The following is a 17862-nucleotide window of genomic DNA, read 5'->3' on the forward strand; positions in this document are numbered from 1 at the left end:
CTACTTAACTACTGATCGTTTGAAATATAAGGGTTAAGAATGTAAGCAAAACGTTGCAGCTGAAACTATGTTGCTTGATTTTGTTGTATCGAACATGTAGAAATTAATACTTGGCTTTAGCTGAATGTTTTACTAATGACTAGACATGACAGTATTCTGTTGTTAAACATTGCATTATGCATTACCAGCTCTGTCCTTATGTTGTAATATAGAAGAGGAAGAGCAGGGAGTTAACAGGTTTAAACAATAACAAGATGAAGGAGAGAAACTGCTCTTGAAGCTAGAGCCTGTTGTGTGATACAGAGAATATGTGTTAGATATTAAATTAGGATTAATACCAAACTAAAAATTATACCACATACTGTTATGTAAAAGATGCGGATTAGCAATTAAAGTTGCTAATTAAACTATAATTAGTTTGTTTAATTAGCAATTAAAGTTGCTAATAAAACAAACTAAATACCACTGAGCTAATATTGACACGTAGTGTTCATCATGTAATCATCAGCAGCATTTTATATTTGCTTTTCTCTGCTGATATGAGTTGGACAGTTTTTGTTTTTGCTCACTTGTTGTGCTTCCCAGGGACACGATGTGCGTTTTCTAAAACTAGGAGACATGAGGTGTGTTGAACACATCTCTTTTACTCTTTTACTTGTTTCAGGCCTTTGACTGCGGCCATGCTGGAGCACCGCCTTTAGTTGAGCAAATTGACCCCAGAACTTATTCTTTGGATGCCTAGTACTTATTCTATTGGTCTCTTTTGCTGAACCGCTAAGTTACGGGGACATAAATACACCAGCATCGGTTGTCAAGCGATGTTGGGGGGACAAACACAGACATATACACATATATACATATATATGACGGGCTTCTTTCAGTTTCCATCTACCAAATCCACTCACAAGGCTTTGGTTGGCCCAAGGCTATAGTAGAAGACACTTGTCCAAGGTGCCACGCAGTGGGAATGAACCCTGAACCATGTGGTTGGTAAGCAAGCTACTTACCACACTGCCACTCCTGCGCCTATGTCACAAGGCTTCAAATTTTGAGGAAGGGATATAGTTTTAACCTTGCTGAGGGAGAGAAAGCCATGGCTACTTTTGGTAGGATTCTAACTTGGAACATAGAATAGTGCAGTTAAATACCACAAGGTATTTTATCTGCCATCCATTGTATTTTAAACTAATTTAACTTTACTTTTTGCTATTTGTGTATATATGCTTGAATATATTTCTTTATATCTAAATACTGTAAGATTACCAGAGTATACATTTCTTACTCCTTATCTCTCTCTTTGGAGAGGGATGCCATCTTGGGGCATGGTGGGCAGAAATTTGATGCCAGTCAATAATAATGATGATAATAATAATAATGGTTTCTGAATTTTGAGGGGAGGAGTTAATTGGTGCTTAATTTTATTAGTCCCAAAAAGTGGAATGGTTGAAGTTAATTTTGGAAGGATTTAAGCTCAGAGCTAAGAGAGATGGAACAAATGCCATAAGCTATTGTTTTCTGAATACTCTAACAATTCTGCCAAAGCATAATAATAATAATAATAATAATAATAATAATAATAATAATTCTTTCTATTGTAGGCACTAGGCCTGAAATTTTGAGTGAAGGGCTAGTTGATTTCATCAACCCCAGTGTTAGACTAGCACTTATTTTATCGACCCCCTAAAGCAGGGATAAGCAACTTTTCGTCAATTGGGGGCCCGCATCGTACCATTTCCGAGTGGGAGAGGATCACATGATAAAACACATATACATGAAATATTACTTGCCCACTTTACTCTGAATTTTTTGCAGTTCTTAATTTTATTTGTCTCTGTATGAAAGTTTACATTAAGCTGGCATCTCTTTCATTATTTCGTAATGATAATAATGATGATTACTAGTGTGAATAAATTATAGTTTAAAATATTGAGGTAAAAAAGAAAGAAAATTCATTGATCTTTTATTAAAGAACAAATTTCATTGTCTGTATCAATGAGATTTTTGCACATTCGTTCTTTTCCATATTTTCAATATTAGGTAGAAATTGAGATGTCGCTACTTTTAGGTTATGCCGCAAATTAGTAACCTAGAAACTCATCAAGGACCACACAGCAACATGTCAAGGGCCACATGCGGCCCATGGGCTGCAGGTTGCCTATGCATGCCCTAAAGGATGAAAGGCAAAGTCAACTTCTGCAGAATTTGACCTAAAGGACAACCAAATGCAAGGCATTTTTGTCTGATGCTTTACAATTTCTGCCAATCTTCCACCATTTCGTCTGACATCATGCTGCTGCTGTGTAGATGATGATGATGCTCATAATAATAATAATAATAATAATAATAATAATGATAATGATAATTAATAACAACAAAAATAATGTTGAGGTGGAGCAAATTGCAAGTCAAGAATGTGAAAATTCTACAATAGTAAGTCTTGAATTATTAAAATGTTGATTAATCCCAAGTTAACCCTAACGAAGCAGACAGGCCTATAATCAAAACCCAGTCTAGCCATATATATATAGACTTTTCTTTTTCTCATGCACATTCTATGTCCTCACCTTTTCTAAGATGGTATAAGGTGATATGAGGGAAATTTGGCTGCTATTTCTAGCAGATCAACTAACCATTTAGACGCTTCCCTTTGTGCATATGTGCATAGAAAAGTGGTTTTTTTTTTTAGTAGTATTGTTAAGCATTTCTCCCCCTGTGTTCGCTTAATATAACCCACACCCACCCACAGACACATGCACATCTGCACTGCACATAAACGCACGTGCACTGTGAGTGGACTTCTAAAAACTTCTGAGTGCTTTTTTTCTTTCTTCTCTGCCAGCTCCCTACAGGGTAGTTGGTGGGGCAGGCTACAGGGGCATGTGTGTCTGGGCACAGTAAATGTGCCTAGACATTTTATTATTCCCTCTGGGGTAGGCGAGTAGGAGGAGCATTTATTTTATAGGGTTTCATTAGTGTTGCTGAACATGTTCAATTAACTCTCCCCCCCCCCCTCCTGGCTTCTTCTTCCCCCCTTCACGCCGCCATCGCTACAACACGCATGTATAGACAGGCACATACATGCAATGTGCTGTGGAAGTCTTAAAACCAAATGAAACAAAGCAAGGTCCAGCAACATGTTCTGCTGACCCCACTACCACCATCTCTCTCTGTCTTTCCCCTCTGATGGAAGGAATGGGAGGGCTTCCACCTCTCTCTTTTCCCAACCCTCCCTCCCTCCTCCCGAACCCTGTTTCCTCTCTCAAGAAATAGCAGAAGAAATGACTTGTAATCTGGTTAGTTTGCTTCCTAGTTCTCTAACATTCCCTTTCTCTCCTCTGAAGATCCATGGCTGACAAGCATTGGGGATATAAACAAATTTATCTCTCCCTGTCATTCTGCCTCTCATACAAAAATTTATTTATTGTCGGGGGGGGGGGGAGGCTGGAAAGCTGAAATAAAATTAAATTTTAAAAAAACAAAACTTACAAAATAAACACATGATTATATTAAAAAAAAAAAAAGCTAGCCAGAGACAGACCAAAGTTTTATTACTTGAAGAATCTTATGGCACATTCCAGTTTATTGTTCCTGTCATTCTTGTCCTCAAAAGATCCAAACTTTCTTCCTCTTAAACTATTTCTTCCTCTTAAACTATTTCTTCACTACCGACTTCAACATTCAATGGAAAAATTGGCCGAAGAATTATAAGAACATGGAAGTTACAATGTGCGCTAGTACAGTTTCTTCTTTGTCATCACCACTGGCACAGTTTCTTCTTTGTCATCACCACTGGCACCACAACCACCTCCTCCTCCTCATTCTTCTTGTTCTTCTTAACCACCACTATTAGTACTACAACCACAACAGATTTTACTCAATAACAATTAAAGAGAAGTAAATTAATGTCTAAATAAACAAATGAGATAAAGTAAAAAAAAAAAATATACAAAAAAATAAATCTTTCTTTCTTTTTATCCTTTCCGAAATATTCCCACATTTTAAAAATTTCATACAGTATTTTCTGTTTGTTTACTTAACAGGTTTTCATATGTGTGTGTGTATATATATATATATATATAGGTATATATGTGTGTGTCTGTTTATATATATATATATATATATATATATATATATATATATATATATATACATGTATGTGTATATATATATATATGTATGTATATATATATGTATATATATGTGTGTGTGTATATATATATATATATATGTATATATGTATGTGTATATATATGTATGTGTATATATATGTATGTGTATATATATGTATGTATATATATATATATATGTATATATGTATGTGTATATATATATGTATGTGTATATATATATGTATGTGTATATGTATATATATATATATAAATAAATATCTGTATATATGTGTATGTGTGTACATATGTGTATGTGTGTACATATGTGTATGTGTGTACGTATATATATGTGTATATGTATATATATATGTATGTGTATATATATATATGTATGTGTATATGTATGTATGTATATATACATGTGTGTGTCTGTGTATGTATATATATATATAGTGTGGCATTATTCTCTTGGTAAATGTTTATAGTAAATGGTAATTAAATAATCTGTTTTCCGCTAGTGTGAAAACACCAAATTCTTAAGTTCTATTGTATTTATTTACATTTTCCTTCTCCTTCTTTTCCCCACTTACTTCCACTTCTTTCTTTCTTTCTTATTTTTTGAATTTTTTTTTTCTCTCTCTAATCAGGAATTCTATTTTTTGTTGTGTGTGTGTGTGAGTGTTATTTTCATTTTGTACATGTTTTGTTTCTTTGTGTTCTCTTCTTCAAATTGTTCATGTAAACTACAAAAATTATTATTCAACTTAGCAAACAATGTTTCTTGTCTTTATACAGATTATTGACCAAAAATCAAGCTTTTCAATAATAATAATAACAACGACAGATTTAATGCAAAATATTCAAACACAAAGTAAAATAAAATGAAATAAAAATGACTAGCGCAAATTATAGTTGATCATATATAGAATATTAAGTAAAATCAATGAATTTTAAAAAAGAAATATAAAAACAAAACAAATAAATGAACTTTCATGTATTATTTTTTTCCATTATATTTATATATTCATTTTTATCTTTTTTTTTTTATAATTTCATTTTTTTCTTTTATATTTCAAACCATTTATTATCATTATTTCACCAATTTAAAAATAAAAAGAAATCTTTATAAAATAAAATAAAAAATTAATTTAAAAAAAAAGAAATATATATATGAGCGGTGGTGATTGTGATGATGGTTTGGGAGGGTAATAAGCAAAACAAGTAGAAAAAGAAATCAAGGAAAAAAAATACATAGAAAGAGATCAACGTGAAACCAAATTGTCTTCCCCCTGATTAAAGAACTATCTTTATCTTGTAACTATCAAAAGGAATCAATTTTCTATTAAGGCTTCTTGTTACTCTTCTCCGCAGACAGAAACATTAATCAACAGCAGAAATTCCTATAGCCTACATCACCATTTATACTGTAGGCAAGAACTACGCCTGGTGGTGGTGGTGGTGGTGGTGGTAGTTCTTTGTTTTTATTGTGCTTTTGTTTGTGCTTTTTTTAAGTGTTTGTGTATGTATGTGTGTGTGTATGTGTATAATATTTTTTTTTCTAAAACTTGAACTTATGAGGGCAAAAAATATAGATGGTGGTGGTGGTGGTGGTGATGGGGAGAATAATTGTTAATGTTTCACAATATCCTCAATATCCATTCTTGGTTGTTTATTTTTTTTTTTTATATAATGTTTACATATTTATTTTTGATGGTTTTGTTGTCTTAGATGGTTTAATTTTGATCTGTGACATTTCTGCTCTCTTTTACTTCAATAACACCAGTTGTGTATGTGTGTGTATATATATATATATATATATATATATATATATATATATACATATATATGTGTGTGTGTGTGTGTTACATATATACATATACACACATGTGTGTATTGTGTATGTATATGCATGCACATCCACCAATATTTATTTTATGATTCAGCAACAACAACAAAGTACATTATTTGACAGCAAATATATAAAATTGATCTTGTATATAGCACTGAACTGCTATCTTCAACAGCAAATCTCTTCAAATAGTGACTTTGTAATGTTAGTTTAATACACTGAATGACTTCTTTATTGTGACTACCTAACATATATAACAAATAAAACAACAGTTATAGAGCCAAATTAAGAGAGTTTATAAATCAAACATTCACTGGAGCATTGGACGATGTACCTTTTTGTTTTTCTTTATTCAACCAGTTAGTCATTCTTTTGTTATAGGAGAATTCTTGAAGAGTTTGGCAAGTACCATCGCTGTAAGTGTGGTGAAGACAGAAAGTGGCTTAACATTCTGGTTTATCTCATGATATGTGAACTTGCTTTGAGACTCATCTATACACTTATTGTTGCCAATACAGGCCATCGCCATTTCTGTTTTTGTTGTAGAGTCTTCTATGGTTACTATTGACCATGCCATCTGTACATATATGTGCAGGCCTTGGCAAGAGTTCTTTTTTTTTTAAGATTAGCAGTTGGTCATGTATACAAGTCTCACCTTTCTATACCATTGCCATTCACACAAGGGAAAGGTTGCTCACCTGTGCGCATACAGCTTGGAATCAGAATCACTACACATGTTACTGTCAGAACACAAGGACCCAAAACGGATGACATTAGTTATCTCATCTGGTCCCTAACAGTTCTATCAGTCCACTGCTCTGGATTGGTCTTTTCTTTTACTGACCATAAAAGGGCAAAAGTCAAAGTTGACCATAGTGGCATTTGAACTCAATGTGTCGTCAGAAGAAACACTGAGAAGTAATTTATCCAACGTTCAGGTGTCTCTACCAGTTCCCATTTCTAATATAGCCCAACCCAAATGGTAAATCCCTCACTTCTAACTCAGGTTCTGGGACAGTTTATGGTGCTGTTTCCTTATCAAGGGGCCTTGTTGAAGTTTATGGTGCTGTTTCCTTATCAAGGGGCCTTGTTGCAGTTTGTGTGTTTCAGCTGTTGACAACAAAATATTTTGTATGCTTAACATTTGACGATAGCTTTTAAAAGTCTGATGCTCTACCGACTCAGCAACAGTGTCAGGCTATCATCTCTTGACATTGAGCCAACCAGATAAAACTCCCTTATATCATACCTTACCACATGCAACCACTGAAATATAAGAATACTACATTGACATCTGATCATAGATTCTTGTTTAATCCGGACTGACCAGTTGTTCAACTCCAATGATAATGGATTAAGCTTATTATCTAGTACCCTAATTACCCATAGATCTTATCCCAGTCAATGATACATAGTGTATGCTGTAAAAATATATGTTTACAATTCTATCTCTCCTCCAAATCCTCTACATTCTATTAGCAACATTTTTATGCATTTACATTGTAAAAGTTTGCTTACTTGCTTTTGTTGTTATTGTTTAGTATTGTATGACCCCCGCCCCTTACTAAGTCAGCCTTCATCCAGGAGACCTATGAGCAAAAGGCATTCCAGCCATGACAACCCTGCCTTCAGATATAATGCATTGGGGATTACATTATTTTGTTTGTCCCATATTTTTAAAGACTTTCTTCTTCAGGCACATAGACATATACGAGTAGGAATAGCAGATCTAGTGTGGCATTGGACAAAATTCCTCGTAGTATTTGGTTAGATCTCATTACATTCTTTGTCCTAATTACTCCCAAATTTCCTTTGCCTCTTAACATTCCAGGGTCAGTAAAGTACGTACTAGTTGAGTAATGGAATCAATTAAGTTAGTTGTACCCTTCAAGCTAGTGTCCCTACATAGCTACAGTCAGAAAAGGATCAGAATAATACATACATACACTTATATGTCTATCTGTGTGTATATATATATATATATATATATGTTTGTCTACGTGTGTGTGTATATATATATATATATATATATATATATATATATATATATATATATACATATATACACACACATGCACACACACATATATACATATACACACATAATGCATGTACATACACATATATATGCTCTTACGCATATCTCCATGGAATGCAGAAAATGATGATGATGATGACAGTGTGTGTGCATGCGTGTGTCCATGCATGTGTCCAGCAGGTCAGTTGGTCGGGATAGTATAATCCTTGGGAAGCACTTCCATAAACAATATATGAATTTACCAGAGAATAATGGGTAGGTCACTTTTGGAGTGTTACAAAAATCCATTTTTATGTAAGGGATTAGAGGCTTTGCAATGCATGTGTATACGTATATATGCCTAATACACACACACACATTATTACTTTAGTAATTAATAGCAAGCTATGAAACAAATCAACATCTAAGTTTCTCTAAGTATGATTTACATCTCTTATTTTGTTCTACTTGGGCAAAAAGACACTTCCCTAGTCAGACTGGTAGCATTTTCTTATTATTTAACTTCTTTATTTTTACATCTCATTCATATCCATTATTTGGCTGTGTGTTATTTCATCGCTACAAAACACTTTGCTAAGAAATATAAAACGGAAGCTATGCGTAAAATTGTGATTAAAAGGGCATTATAGGGAAAAACAAGATATATTAACGCAGGGAGAAAAAAAAATATACGATGGTTGTGTGGGAAATTAAGGAAATATTAAGTGTCGGGAAGACTTAATATATCTTCTTTCCTTTTTCTGTTTTCTTATAAAGATCTCTTATTTTGACAGTAGTAGCATCTTAGAGCTTCTCTGAAAAATATATTGTTTCAATGCATATGTGATTTTCTGTGTGGAACTGGCTGTGTGTGTGTGTGTGTGTATGGTGGGGGAGTGTGTTGGTGAGTGCGTGTATTATACATATTCTCACATACATACTTCCGAAAAGGTATAATATGCATATATATATATTATATGCTATCACACAAATATAATGGATATACAAATGCATACATTCATACATACATTCATACATATATATATATATATATATATATATATATATATATATATATATATATATATATATATGATATATATATACACACACACACACACTTACACATAGTTGCACATGTATAATATATATACATATATATTGATGCAATCCATTTATAATGCAATCATTGGAATCCATAAAATGTCATCACAGAAAAACCAGGGTCACACTAAATCAGGGTTCAAGAAAATCCGGAAAGGTCACACAAAAAAAAAAAAGGGGGGGTTTCTGGTGACTCATCCGGTTATATCCAAATTTGTCTTAAGAGAGGGCTGCAGTTATAAAGAACCTACACTCTGTGTGTGTATTTGTGTGTGTGTGTCTGTGTTTATATGTGTGTGCATGTGTATATATACATACATACACATGCACATTATGTATGCAAATTCCTAATAAGCTATATGTGTAGCTTGCAGAGCTGTGCATGTATGTCTAAATATTTTTATAGATGCAGACACAGATAACTGTGTGTGTGTGTGCATGCACATGCACATGCAGCCAATGTGCATCGGTATATTAGAATTGTGTATTTGCAATGCGATTGACTGGCAGCCAGAGTTAATCAACAACTATGGCACTCTACTAGCAAGAAGAAGACCAAATTAGATTTTCTTATAACTAGGTGTCCCCTCTCTACAATAATACAGGTTGCAGCTTGGCTACTAATTCAATTTGACTTCTTGGGACTGAGGTAGCAGTTACAGGTGCTGACACTATTTAATCTCACACACACACACGCACGCACACACGCACACACAAACGCACACGCTCATACAGAGATATATACACATTTATCTCTGTATTCATGTATTGATACACATGCTTATTATGTATAAATATATGTGTGTGTGTATGCATACTTGTGTATATGTGTGTATATATATATATATATTTATATTCTTAATATCATGTGTTCCAGTTCAGTGACTGTGGGCATGCTAAAGCACTGCCCTTTGCTTCAGCACTGACATCTTAATATGTATATATATATATTATATACACACACATTTTTTTAATAAATAATCAGCAAAATTTAAAGTGACACAAGGGCCAAAAGTTTCGTGCCGTTGATAACTGCCAACACACAAAACTCTCAGCCCTTGAATCACCCTGTAAGTCCTGCCGATTATTGATTAAAAAACAAAAAACAAAACACATCTATATAATCATGGTCACTTTTCCATGCTTGCATGGATTATATGGAACTTTTTGAGGCAATGTTTTATGGCCAGTTGCCCTAGCCGTTCACTAATCCTTCTTAATCACCTCTTACAGCAGACTAGAGTACGGTGCACCTAGTCTAAAAACTGGAATGCACAAATTTTGGATAAATATATTTATGTACAGACTTGCATGAAAGTCATCTATCTTTAAACAAATTCATTCTTAAATTCTACCCTAGTTATGGACACACGGTGTATGTGTGCGTGTTTGTGTCATTCGTATAACATGCATATGCATAGCTATACTGAGAAGCAAGTGCAATTTCCAGCCTGTGCGTGCACTGTTCATGCAAGTATGTGCTAACTACGAATTGAAATTCATACCTTAAGTTTCACACATCACACCTCATGAATGCTTTACTGTAATCTGCAGCAAGTATTCTGTGTGTGTGTGTGTGATGCACATGAGATTCAAAACATATAAGAAACGCATATTTTGATAAGCATTCTCGTGTGTAAGTTTGGTGCATACACATTCATATACACTTAAATATGACTCTGTGTGTGTTTGTCTGTGTAAGGCACACACATAACTAGGCTAATTTGTTGGTGCGTTTATGAAGTAACTTTCATTGATTTTGTGTGTGTGTGTGTGTGTGTTGTTTGATCTGTATGTATGCGTGTGCTTGTGTAGATTTAGGCATACACCTATATGTTTCCATTTCTTTTACTACACAGTTATGTACACACATATTTTTGTATGAATCTATTTACCTATCTATATACATGGATGTATATGTGTTGGTGTGTGTGTATATTTATACATGGTATATATATATATATATATATATATATATATATATGTATGTATATATGTATGTATATACATATACACACACATTTGAATATATATTACACATATACATCTGAGAGTTTACAGATATGAATGCGTACACCCCCCCCCCACACACACACACATACGCATCTCTATATATAATTAGATAAGCTTTTGAGGTAGTTACTTTTGTTATAATTGATTCTATTCTGATGAAGAACTGAAGAGCAAAGAGTGGGAAACTAGAGGCAAGGAAAAGACGTGTAACATTCTTCATCTCTATGGCAACAGCATAGAGTAAGGCTTGCTACCGTTTCCCTTGCTGCCACTGCCACCACCAATACCAGCGCTAGCATCATCATCATCATCGTTATCATCACCGCCTCTTCTCCTGCTACCACCACTACCACCACCGTCATCAATACCAATACCACTGCTACTGCAACCACTACTATCTTTGACAGTTGGCATGCATGCATGCATGTAGCAGGCAACAACGCCTGACTCATTGTCGCTTTGCCACTCTTTCTCTCCCCACTCTCTCTCTCTCTCTCTCTCTCTCTCTCTCTCTCTCTCTCTCTCTCTCTCTCTCTTTATACTTTTCATTCATAACACGTCTTACTTTCTAGCATGCATTCTCTACTGAGCATTTTCCTTTGTGCAAACTGTCTCATGTGCACGCGCGCTCACACACACACACACACACAGTATATGCACACACTGACATGCATGTTTCTAACATACAAATATGAGATTCTACATACAGACACACAATTCTCATACAACACCAACAATCATGCTAACCAATACCTCTCCTTGCCCCCCCCCCCCACATGCACACATCATACACTTACATAGATGTCTGCAAATGAATGTCTTTTCAGCTTTCTATCCATCCATCCATCCATCTACCTATCTATCTGTCTATCTATATTTCAGTTCTGCTACAGCCGACCACCTCCACCTTTCATTTCAAATGAGACATACCAACACTCACTCCCTCCCTCCCTCTTTCTCACTCTTCTAAACTATGGCAGACAACTCAACCATTTTTCCTTGGTTAGTCTGACATCCTTTGCCATTCCAACCTTATCTCACACACAATCCAATCTTTCCAAACACACACACACACAATCACATAATCATACACACACAAACACACACACATACACCTCAAGACTTGTATGTCATCATCCTTGTTAGGTTACAGCTTCTTTTCTATATCTATCATTCTTTCTTTCTCTAATAGTCTGTCTCTAGTTTTCTTATTTGCATGCACTGACCCCTACTATATGCATTTATCCCCAGCCTACTTCTTCTGTCTCTTCTATTTCTAAACCTTTAATCCAGCCCTCCCACAACATTCTCTGATTCTGTCTTTCATAGAGATATTTGTTTACTTGAAGATTGACACATCATTTAATGTCCTCTTCATATTCAATCATTGTGTGTGTGTGTGTGTGTGTGTGTGTTGGATGTATATTTAGGAGATTTTATTTATATAAAACTGAGGCTTAACACCATCACAACTCTGAAGTTTCCTGTTACAACATGAAACTCAGAGTAGTGACTGTGACGTCTTTATTTCTCATAAATGGATACCCACCTCTACATTCACAGATAAATAGATACACTGGTAGATACAGATACATAGATAGATCGATAAATAGATAGATCGATAGATAGATAGATAGATAGATAGACAGACAGGTAGGCAGACAGATAGATAGATAATATATATTGGGGGAAAAAAAACTTCTATTTTGAAGGAATGCCTAGAGAAAAACTTTATAGATGTTATTGCTTGAAGAATTTTATCAACATTATTGCCAGGAATGTGGTGCATATGAAAGCAAAAACCTTCATTTTCATTGACACAATACAGCACATGATAATAAAGATTTTAAAATCTATGCGAGAAGCTGCAAATTTTTGGCAATGTTAATAAAAATCAACTCCAAGTATTTGACCAGGAATTATGTTTTTTTTGCTTCAAAAGAATATAAGCAATGACAGACTCGATTGGATTCAAAGTCAGAATGTAAAGCACCACAAGTAAATCTAGCAATGCATTTTGTCCAACATTCTGTAGATTTTGAAAGTTGTCACCCTGTGACTCAATAATGATGATGATAATTTTTTACATTGGGACATAGCCCTATATATTTCTTGGAGAAGGGAATAAAATGATAATTTTTTGACCTTTGCAGATGAAAAATATTTCAGCATTTACTTTTACATTATGTTTCAAATAATTTGATCTTCGATTGTCGAGAGATATCATATTTCTTGTTTTTTTTGGGGGGGTTTTTGTTTTTCCACCCACCCATCCCCACAGATCCCCAATTCCCTGCACTATTCACTGTGTTTAGTTATTTCTTCCTAGAATATCCTCATTCTGGAATTTCCTCCATGCAGGTGGTCTTTTCTGTTGGTTTTCACATACAGAATTTCAAGAGGAACTTTAATAGAATGAATCTCACCAGTCTAGGAGATCTTTGCTCTTTCGTCTGGACCAGCAAGCTCACCCCCCACCCCCATACCAAAACTCTTGGTGTGTACATAGTAACTACCACAATTGTCATAGTGTGTTCTTATATCTGCATGTGTACATAATGGTAAACTGGATTTAACAAGGAAATCATCATTACTAGAGTAATTTTTAACTTGAACAAGATCACAAATTTCTAGGGAACAGTTACAGCTGAATGAATTGACTCCAGTATATACCAAATATATATTCTTAAAATGCGTGCACACACACACACATCTAAGGGTTTGAACAAGAGAAAAAAACTCTACAAGAGAGAGATGTTTGATTCATGCTCTCCACATATTTACTTTATTTTGTGCCTCAAATTTCCAGTTTTGACTCAGAGAGGAATATTACAAGCCCTCAAATATGTTAAAAGTAGCAACCAATTCTGCTTCAAGTCATTCCTCACCATGTTAAATATAGAGATAAAACACTGGATAGTGTAGTCCCTTGTATACTAAAAGCTAGGTGAGTAAACATTTGGAACATCTTCATCCATAGCTCTGCTCTCTCTCGTGACTGACTAAGATCCATAAACAACGATAATCCTGAAGTAAATAACTTCAGCCAGGTGGACTTAACTCTCCAAACACCGTCTTTGTTCCTGACTCAATGACCTATAAAATGGTTATGATAGGAGCAATGGGCAAATACAAAATCTGGAAATCCACACACAATTGAAATGGAATTATCAGACACCAGCCTGGCTATAGTAGCGGCAACAGCAAGCAGGGGAAAAAAATTGCCATGGAATGGTACAGAATTGCATTAAAAAATTTGGCAGTATTAATTTTATTTCTTTTGTAAGTTCAAATTCTGTTACAATCTGCCTTGTTTTTCACTATTTTGTGGTTGGTAAAATAAGTAGCAGCTATTTAATACAACTGTTGATTCTGTTGTTTTATATTCCTTCCTTCCAAGTACCAGTAATACACTGTAACTGTTGTCTATACTCCTTCACTTGTATTAGTAACCTACTACAAAAGTAGTATGATGATGAGGAAGAGGACAACAACAACGACAACATTGTCAACACCATGACTGTTTCAGGAATTATTGTTATGATTGATGATTTATAGAATTGGCAGAGCAACAGACAAAATAGCTTGTGGAGTATATCAACAGCCCTTTTTATCTTTTGAGTTCAATTCCCACCAAGGTAAACTTTAGCATTCAGTCTTCCAAAGCTGAAACAATTAAGTACCTAATCAGGTCAATAAAATATTGGGGCCTATAAAACAATGTACCATTCAAGTACTACTTTTTCCAAACCCTCAATATGTGACCCTGTGCTTAAATTGGAATTTAATATTATTATTATTATTTTCAATGTGTTTGATTGGTTAGAATTATTAGAACATTAAAAAAATGTCCTGCCGTATTCCTCTTAGCTTGCCAGGGTCAACTTTACCCTTCATTCCTTTAGGGTTGATAAAATTAAGTACCAGTCAAATACTGAAGATGATGTTGACTAACCCTATCCTAAAAAATTGCTGGCCTTGTGCCAAAATTTGAAACCATATTATTATTAAATTCTGCTAAAGTCAACTTTACCTTTCATCTTTTCAGATGAAGTAATACCAGTCGAATACTGGGGCTTGATGTAACCGACTTACTCCCTCTCCCCCAAAACTGCTAGCCTCGTGCCAAAATTTTAAACCATTATTCATTATTAGCACACTGGATGAAATTCTTAGCAGTATTTCACCCATCGCTACATTCCGAGTTCAAATTCCACCGAGGTTGACTTTGCCTTTCAACCATTCGAGGTCAATAAATTAAGTACTGGTGAAACTCTGGGGTCGATATAATCAACTAGTCCCCTCCCTGCAAATTTCAGGCCTTGTGCCTTTAGTAGAAAGGATCATTATTATATGTTCCGAGTTCAAATTCTGCCAAGGTCGACTTTGCCTTTCGTCCTTTCAGGGTCAACAAATTAAGTACCAGTGAAACACTGAGGTCCCCTCCTCCAAAATTGTTGACCCTTGCGGCAAAATTTGAGATCATTATTATTATTATTATTATTATTATTATTATTATTATTATTATTATTATTGATGGGGATGGTTATCATCACCATCATCTAATGATAAAGCTGTAGATGTGTGAAGTGGTAAAGTGGCAGACTTAACAATGCCTTTCAGTATTTGGTTATCTCATGATGCTCTTAGTTCAAATCCTGCTGAGGTTGAAGTTTGCCTTTCATTGTTCCAGGATCACTCATATATTTTTTCATCCATTTGTCCATGATAGCATGGGTTCGATGAATATGTTATTGCAACACTGTTTCCCACAGCTGGATACCCTTCCCAACTCTTGCCCAAGGTGCCACACAGTGGGACTGAACCTGGAATCATTTAATTGAGAAGCAAACTTCTTAACCACACAGTCGTGTCTGCACCTTTTGTGTATGTGTGTGTGTTTGTGTGTTTGTATATTTTTCTGTTCATACTTTCTGTTTCCAATACAATTGAACCAGAATCATTTGCCCCACTCTAACCTTCTTGCTGATATATATATATATATATATATATATATATATGTATGTATGTATGTATTATGCATATGAGTGTATTTATGTGTGTGTGTTTTTATATATATATATATATATATATATATATATGCTTTTTCATGTTTTCACTGTCCATTTTTTCCTGTCTTGGTTTGTGTTTGCCACCTTGGAATCTTCTGTTTAGTGGGTCGATCCACTTCTCAGGAAGAGACTATTCTAGAGTACGTTCTGCCTTATCTTCGAAACGTCTAGTTAGAATAGAGGCAGCTGACGAAGGACGGATTAATTCCAAGTGGCTATCTATTTTCCAATGTGTTCGTTCCATGGTCTGTAGTTCATTGTTCTAATGTCCTGTACCCTGATATGCATCTATATACACATGTAGATGTAAGTATGTACATATATGTGTGTATACATGCATATATATTCTTTGTATTATATATATATATATATATATACAGATGTTCAGGTGCAATAAAGACTGTAAACAAACAGGAAACAACTTCTATCTCATTCCAGGGTGAAAAACTAGAGGTAGTCGATAGCTTCCGCTATCTGGGCGACCAAGTTAGTAGTGGGGGTGGGTGCGCTGAAAGTGTAGCTGCTAGAATAAGAATAGCCTGGGCAAAGTTTAGAGAGCTCTTACCCCTGCTGACGACAAAGGGACTCTCACTCAGAGTAAAAGGCAGACTGTATGATGCATGCGTACAAACAGCCATGCTACATGGCAGTGAAACATGGGCTGTAACTGCTGAGGACATACGTAAGCTCGCAAGGAATGAAGCCAGTATGCTCCGTTGGATGTGTAATGTCAATGTGAATACCCGTCAGAGTGTAAGTATCTTGAGAGAAAAGCTGAACATTAGAAGCATCAGTTGTGGTGTGCAAGAGAGACGATTGCACTGGTATGGACATGTGGTGAGAATGGATGAGGATAGCTGCGTGAAAAAGTGCCACACCCTAACAGTTGAGGGAACCCGTGGAAGAGGTAGGCCCAGGAAGACCTGGGCTGAGGTGGTGAGGCAAGACCTTCGTACATTGGGCCTCACCGAGGCGATGACTACTGACCGAGACCTTTGGAAATGTGCTGTGCGTGAGAAGACCCGGCAAGCCAAGTAAGATCGTTGCCAGTGCCCCTGGACTGGTTCTGGTGCGGGTGGCACATGAGATGCACCATTTTGAGCGTGGCCGTTGCCAGTACTGCCTGACTGGCTCCCGTAGGATTTTCGAGCGAGATCGTTGCTAGTGCCCCTGGACTGGCTTGTGCGGGTGGCACATAAAAGACACCATTTCGAGCGTGGCCGTTTTCGTGCGGGTGACACGTAAAAGCACTTACTACACTCTCTGAGTGGTTGGCGTTAGGAAGGGCATCCAGCTGTAGAAACTCTGCCAAATTAGACTGGAGCCTGGTGTTGCCATCCGGTTTCACCAGTCCTCAGTCAAATCATCCAACCCATGCTAGCATGGAAAGCGGACGTTAAACGATGATGATGATGATATATATATATATATATATATATATATTCTCTATTGTCTGGGACTGGACTTTCTCTCACAGAATATGTTATTTTCTACATAAAATCTACTTTAAATGTCTTGTTGATATTTGGAAGAATTATATTTTTGGTAATAATTTTGATTGCTTTTCTCATTTTCTAATTTGTAAGAGAGAGAGAGAGAGAGAGAGAGAGAGAGAGAGAGTGTGTGTGTGTATGTGTGTGTACACATTCACACACTCGTCCATTCAGAGAGAGGAGAGTAATCATTTGTGTTCATAAG

The 17862-nt window shown here is 35.4% G+C and overlaps 1 protein-coding gene across 1 annotated transcript in view; it reads left to right on the plus strand.

Annotated features, from left to right (window-relative positions):
• Positions 1 to 17862, plus strand: part of LOC106874320 (ephrin-4) — a 362025-nt gene that overhangs the window by 315940 nt on the left and 28223 nt on the right. The gene's annotated exons all lie outside the window — the stretch shown is intronic.

Source organism: Octopus bimaculoides, chromosome 13, assembly GCF_046866305.1.
Source record: "Octopus bimaculoides isolate indiv1 chromosome 13, ASM4686630v1, whole genome shotgun sequence".
Taxonomy (NCBI): domain Eukaryota; kingdom Metazoa; phylum Mollusca; class Cephalopoda; order Octopoda; family Octopodidae; genus Octopus; species Octopus bimaculoides.